This window comes from Aplysia californica, unplaced genomic scaffold (genome assembly GCF_000002075.1).
Source record: "Aplysia californica isolate F4 #8 unplaced genomic scaffold, AplCal3.0 scaffold00163, whole genome shotgun sequence".
Taxonomy (NCBI): Eukaryota; Metazoa; Mollusca; class Gastropoda; order Aplysiida; family Aplysiidae; genus Aplysia; species Aplysia californica.
In genome coordinates, this window is record NW_004797433.1 from 639,316 (window position 1) to 646,803 (window position 7,488).

General features: G+C 40.3%; 1 long non-coding RNA gene across 1 annotated transcript in view; it reads left to right on the forward strand.

The window, feature by feature from the left end:
* LOC101856097 overlaps positions 1–6,647 on the forward strand; it is an 8,379-nt gene extending 1,732 nt beyond the window's left edge. The window contains exon 3 of the long non-coding RNA XR_004858519.1: positions 245–6,647. This is a non-coding gene — a long non-coding RNA (uncharacterized LOC101856097). The remainder of the gene's footprint in view (positions 1–244) is intronic.
* Positions 6,648–7,488: the final 841 nt, after the last annotated feature.

Here is a 7,488-nt window from a genome sequence, read left to right on the forward strand (position 1 = left end):
GTGTGTGTGTGTGTGTGTGTGTGCGTGCGTGTGTGTTTCAACATATCGTACAATAATATACAAAACTATATACAGTGGCAAGGGAGCGGGGTTGAATATGTGATAGAAAAAAATGAGAAATGAGAAAGAAAAAGAAAGAGAGGCAGAGCAAAGGCAACCCGCCTTTTTAATTGTCTACATAGTGTAGACTGGATCCCTGAACATTTATAAGTACACTTTTTTAAAAGTGTTCCTCTCTCCCCAGGCGTGTTCATAGTCGGTCTGTTTGGCGTGTGCGTTGCGGCGTTGCTGTTTTTCTGTAAAAAGATCTACTGGTGCATCAAAAACGCCATTCTGAAGCGGTTGAGACGAGACCTGAAGGCTGAAGAGAATCACGCGGCAGTCAAGGCGAACGAGGAGGCGTTGAAGGAGAGACAAAAGCTGTTTGAGGGGGACAGGGGGGAGGCCGTGTGAAGGAAGGAGAAGTGGAAAGACTGAGAAAATTGCGTGTACGAGAGTGTCGAAAACAAGAACAGGTAGAGAAATGCCAAAGGTAAGGAAGTAAACTCTCAGCTGTCAAGATTCAAATACAAAAAGTCCAAAGTTTTCTATCAACCGAGCTCTCAGGAATTTGATGTGCAGTCAAGTACCTCGGCATCAGAAGCAAGTTCCTTTCGTTATTAATTTTCTTAATTAAAACTTTTACCAGGAATTCAAGACCACGGACTCATATTTCGAAACTATGATAAGTACTTGTAATTAGACTTATCAAAATTGTCGTCTCACTTTTCTCTCACTTTCCAATAGTCCCATGTTTGTCTGAAAACAAGGATTGCAAACTTTGTAACCTGAATTTATTCTCTCTTGCACTTGCTGTTGATTAACTGTTGGTATTTGTCTGTTGGGAAATAGACTGTTCAGATGGAAAACCCATGAGGGAAGTGTAGGAATGTATGATGAAGCAACAGCAGGAACCGAAGTGTGTGCTGAAGCGTTTAGGCGCTTCACTGTTACATGAAACAGATTGGCGTTCGATACCCATATCGAAAGATTTGTTTTACGGAGTGTGTCCGTCTGTCTGCTGCCTCAGTCCAATTCGGACCTGACAGGCATGGTTGAAGCAGCCCGCCTCCTATATAATCCAAATTGTATCGATGGAGGCGCAAATAGATTTGCATTATTTTTAACAGCAAAGAATGTCAAATATATTATATGAGTAGTATCAGTGGGAGTGATCGTAGCTATTAGATGGCACTGTAGGAAAAAAGAAACGTTTTTGTGATGGTGAAAACTGCAGGGAGAACAGGGGCTCCTAGTCTACATGCAAGGAACCTGCTTGCTGGGCCCAAATCATTGATAATACTACAATCCGGATATCCGAAGAAATCTGATTAACCTATGTTTTGTTAGGATTAACAGGGGAAAAAAATAATTTGGGTGGCATGGTAGCCCAATACTGGACCCGTAATCGTGAGATTGAGGGTTCAAGCCTCAGCTCGGTCCGACGTCGTGCCTTTGGGAAAGGTACTTTACACGAAATTCCTGTTTGGCGAGGTCCTTTCGGACATGGAAGTTAAAATCAGAAGCCCTGCCTCTTAAATAACCTACTGGTGTTGATAGGGGCGTTAAACCTATATCATTTTACCATTTCACCAAAGCAATTTGAGTGACTTGTTTACAGAAGCTGATCTTCTCGCTAGGATTTGGTAATAGATGGGTATTAGGCTTTTGGCACTGAGGTTTCGTCATATCTAAGTTTTACTGTGTCCTTGTGGATAAATTTTAATGTGCATCTGTTGGTCAATACCAATATAAAAAGTACTGACCCTTTTGTAAAACTATGACTGTATTGAAATTAAAACGGGACTATATTGAAATCATGCTGTGACTTTATTAGAATTATTAAGGGACTATAGTGAAAATTATTCAGGGATGGGACTACATTGAAACTTCCTTGGGGAAAAATTGAAATCATATGGGACTGTACTGAAATTATTATGGGACTGTTTTGAAACTTAAAGGGAATATATTGAAGTTTTAAGTAGATTAAATTTTAATTATTTTGGACGATGATATTGAAATGATGGTGGGACTATATCGAAATCGTCATGGGAATACAATGAAATTACTATGGGGGCTATTATTTCCTGACTGATGATTCATAGCAGGCTCATACATAAGCTGCACTTGACTTTATAGAAGTGGTGAATGTACTATTGAAATTGTCCAAGACGACCACCCATTGTCGAGGGAAAAGTGGTTATCTTAGGCAGGTTGATGTCTTGGACATTGTTATTGTAATGATAAAAAAAAAAATGCAAAGTGAAACGTGAGGAGTGGTCGTTTTTTACAAGTGGTTGTCTTGGATATGAGATCGTTAGAGCAGGTTCGACTGTACATTACTGTCTTGGTATGAAGTTTTGTATATTATATTATATTCGTATGTTAGCTGTCTTTTAGTTTCTGTTTGTGAGCTGTATATCCGGGGTTCTTTTAATATTACGGTTGCTTGACGGTTTGTTTGATGAATAGGCAGTCCGCCTAGTAACCGTAAGATAGTGGTTTTGCAACCTTTCCATGTTAAAACTTGTGTAACTGAGAAAACCACTTTACGCGAATACTCCCTGCTTCACCCAGGTGGGAATGAGTACCTGGCTAAAAATATTGAAAGATAGTATTATTATGCTGGTGTTTGAGCGCCCATACATATACAGTATCAGTTTGCACCGAATGCTTCCGGGTACCTGAGATTGGGTCAGAAAATGAAAAGGTATGTAGGAGTAATAATACTTTATAGATTGCACAGGACTTTCTCTTGAGCTAAGTGATATCTTGTTCTGACTCAGAGTTCCAACTACTTGTAGAGAGTTTTGTCACAGTTTGTCACCTTACAATTACAAAGATCTATCTGGCATATTTGACTGTTTTGAGTTACTAAGACAATGAGGTCAAAAGCCTAATGTTCCATTTGATGCTCTATCAAAATCGTAAGATTATTCGAAGTTGTAATTGAGATATTCAACGAATTGCGTTAAAAAAAGCTTGACATGTTGTGAAACTCAAAATCATGCAAGTCAAATTTCTCTAAAATAGGTACTGAGCAGATAGAACTTAGTAATTCTAGAGTTGCTAGTTGCTAAGGCTGTTGAAAAATATCCTCTTTGAATCAAACTTCATTATGTTTAATTCTCGGGTTGGGCAGAATACCAGCTCTATGTTGTACCAACTACCATTTTTGCATCTGGAATTTAGTGTTTTCATGGCTGTTTACGTCAAAGGCGGGAAAATGGAATATATGCGAGATAGCATAAAGCTGGTGTACTTTTGAAAATGGATGAGCGAAATAATCATTATACTTATAGGGCTCAATGAAAAGACGGAATGTGCTACATCATGTGAACAAGTAAGCCGACTCAAGGAGAATTTATCTCGTTCAAGGTATCTATAAAACCTGTGGCTCATCGTTATTTTATTATTTTGTATTTATACATTCAACTTAGGTAGGTTCACTCTTTTCAATACTTTGAGAACTCTGTACCCAAACTGTATCCAGCGACTATGGAGTAATGAATATTCTTGGCCGTCGCGCGCAGAAGACAGGTGTTAGATTCTCGTGCAGAGAAAAAAGGGGAAAAAGGGGGGGGGGGGGTGTAATTGAGTTAGGGCGTTGTATCTCTATCAGTCTGAGCATGCCCTGACAGGCAAGGATCGATGCAAGGCACCTCCTTTGTTATCTAAATAACGTCGATTTTTAGGGCGTAAAACACCCACAGTTATATATATTATAGTGATTCGACTGTATTCTTTTGCTATGATACACCCTACTATGGTAGGCTTATTTCACTTTGAATACTTTAAGAAATAATATGTAGCCTAAACGACCTGTAACTTGAAACGGTGTGTCACATTTTGTTTCTCCATTGAGCTCTTCTTGTGCGATATATCATTATCATTATTGTTATTAGTGCTATCATTTCTTGTGAGGGTATCTGTTAACATGATAAATCTAGACTTCCACTGTTGTTTGTGCACGTAAGAAGATTGACTGTGTTAAAAACCCATCACTGTTCCATTGATAAAGTTCGTACCATGCATAGTAACATGTTTCTCACACTTTTACTCACAGATCATGTGATTTTCATGTTTGCTGTCGCGAAACGAATGGTTATTGTTCAAACCAGGAAAATGTTAGTCATAAGAATTGATGATAATTGTGTGAATTGCTTGCGCATGCCTGTGTTTGTATTTTATTCAATAAATGTATTTTTCTTTGCTCTTGCAGGGTTCCCACCTGCGTTTGTGGTATAGCGTTTAGGCACTGCACCCTCGTTTGCAGAAGATTTGAGTTCGATTCACTTAAGGAAAGGGGGTTTTTATGGTGGGTTTCTGTTTATCTGTTGGAACAAATCTGCCATTTCATCTTATGTTGGGCCTGACTGGCAAGATCAAAGCAGCCCGTCTCCTAAATAACCTAAATGGTATCGATAGGGCCGTAAAACATCTACAAGTCAAAAACAGTATCTTACCGTGCCCGTGTCAGGTGCTGAAGCTTTGACGGCCGGTCCAAGAGTAAAACAAACACCTTTCAAAACGAAACATTCAAAAACACAACTTTTCAAAACACATGGTTATGTGTTGGGTTTTTTCAAAGATACAGACTAAAGGGGCTGCTTATAATTCATAGTCAAGCCCAACCCCACCCCCACCGCTTCTCCCAACCCCATTTATGCAGGCTCTCATCTACCATAGCTTTACAATGACTCTCTTAGCTAGCTTGTTCATTCAAATTAACCGTTTCGTCTCCCCCCCTTCCTTCAATCACCATCTTTGTTGGGGAGCACACAGCGTCGCAGCATCTTAGGAAGTAGGTGCACGCTCTTATAAATTAAAACAAAAATTAAAGAAAATGCTTTACTGCGTGTAACCAACAAGACTAAAGAAATAATAATTGTGACAAGAGGCCATAGATATATACCGTACCCCTAGACCGCGCGCTGTCATAGCTGCCGCTCTTAGCTATGGAAAAAAAAAAGTCTGCGAAGGGTGGACACAGTTGGGCCTCATCATTACGCTCAAATGACTGAGAAGCAAAACGCGAGCTTTGCTATCGTCTAATTTGCGCTGAACCCCTCCCGCACCCCTCCCCCTTTTCCCCCTATGTTCTTCCTTAGGCTCAAATGGTGCGTTCCATAGTGAACCGAGCATATGTCAGGGTGCATGGTATAGTCTACGCCATACCGTTACTTAAGAATGGCAAAGTTCTTTCTAATTTTTCTTTCTGTTCTTTTCCGTTTTTAGATATAAAGACCATAAGGTCAAAAACCAAAATGTGCTATCTGTTCTATCGATATCGTAAAATTATTTAGAGTCGTTATCGAGACTTTCAAAGAATTGCACTCGAAAAAGCTTGTCATGTTGAGAAAGTCAACCTCTTGTACGTCAAATTTCTCAAAACTAGGTACTGGGCAGATAGAACTTTGTAAATCTATGGTAGCGATATTTTAATGCAAGTCTGTGCAGAAGGCTGAGAATACACTGTTCTAAGCTATCTATATGTGATCATTTCTAAAGATGTGCACAAGTTTTTCCTCTATCGGACCGGGGTCGGTGGTGTAGCGGTTATCCTCCTCGAATTCGAGTTCCGAGTAGGGGGAGATTTTTATTGACTACCTCTGTCTACTTGCTGGGGTTCGGAAGCTCACACAGCCCTGGTTGGCCCTAGAAAGTCGAAGCAGCGCGTCTCTTAAATGATCTATGCTGTGTCTGTTGTTGGCTTAAAGCACTTTGTCGGCAAGCTGAATGTCCTTAACCCTGAAAGCAGTTTTTTTAGGAGATTTCAAAATAAAACGTTCCAATTCCTTTACAAGTTGAACCTTCCTTATGAGTCTTTTCTTGATTTTTCAACATTTAGAATTTTGATTTTGACCAAGTATTTCACGGATATATTCAAACGATACCACAGATTAAGAAACTGCAATAAGCTTCTTTTTTTTTGTTCTCAAAATTTCGGGCTAAGGACATTTGAACTGTTGGCCAGCGACGTGAAGCCATCAGGGACAAAAACTGCAGAGTTACATTTCGTATTATTTCGAGTTATGGCCCATGGATGTTTAAACATAAACTCGCTACTCGTAAACAATAAGGATAATCGAGCAACAGCAAGGTCCGTGTGTAAATGAAGGGGAAAACAGTGGGTACAATTAATTTCCACCCCCCCCCCCCCACTCGGACATTCTAAAAATGAATTAAACGTAACGTGGCCCCGCTGAGAGTGGAGACCATGATTGTAGTAGGTTGAACAAGTTTACTTTGAATGACCTTTTTAAATCACTCTTCAGGCCATGAGGTTCGAAACTTCAAAACTAACATTTCTGAAAATCTCGTTAGTGTGACTGTCGTTTCCCCCCTGTAGTGTTCACTCCATAATCGAATTACAATTTATAGCGTATCACAACGCTATGGAATCAGGCGTTCGTCAGTTCTGCCAGTTTCTTTGATTTCATCATGTTGGCGAGCGCCTAATTTCACCACGATCCACACATTTTTTTTCTTCCACTCTGCCCGTCGTGTGGCGTTTATGTATGACTGTAGTATTTTCCCCTTTTTTTATTATGCGAACTCCAGTCGAGGGTAAAAGCAAATTTCGACCCTTCTTTCTTAAGCTAAGTTAAAAAAATCTTTCGCGTACGAAGTCACGGCGGTCTAAAGTGGTCTCACAGAGAGAGTGGAGAGCCACCTCAACCCCCCCCACCTCCCCCCAACCCAAGTTGCCTAATAGGTCAAGTCAGTTTCGAATGGGGAGCTCAAACTGATTTTTATAAAATTGTGAAGAGCTCTAACTATAAATGTAATATATAATAACAAAGATTTGACGTATGTACGTGTTTGAAAGGCCTCTCATCTCAATCATGATGCGCTAAAATAACATACTAAGGAGTAATGTCAATCACACCGGCCTCAGTGGTACAGCGGTTGGGCGTTTTGCCGTCGCATGCAGGAGACCTGAGTTCGATTCCCGAGTGGGGAAAATGTTTTATCGAGTTTCTGGGTCTTTCTGCTGGAATGTTGCATCCCTCTCCGCCCGGGTTGGTCCTGACAAGAAGGTTCGAAGCTCACCTCCTAAATTATCTAAATTGTATCGATGGGGGTGTAAAAACACTTACATCTACAATTACAATCATGATTATGTTTGTCTCCCTTTGCATCTTCACGTAGACAAGACTTTTATGGAGCTTTTTCTCTGTCTGAATTTTTCTGGGTTATAGTGCGGATGGCTCTGGTTCGAATACCTTCTTGGGCAGCCTTGAACTTGGATTGTTTGGGGAGTCTGTAAGACTCTCCATGTACAATCCTCGGTGTCAACAGAGATAGGTGTTAAATTCGGAAGCTCAGCCTTGTAAAGCAACCTTATCGTTAAAAGGGGCCATACACTTTCCCTCTCTCTCTCTCTATCTCTCTCTCTCTTTCTCTCTCTCTTCTCTCTCTCTCCTCTCTCTCTCTTTCTCTCTC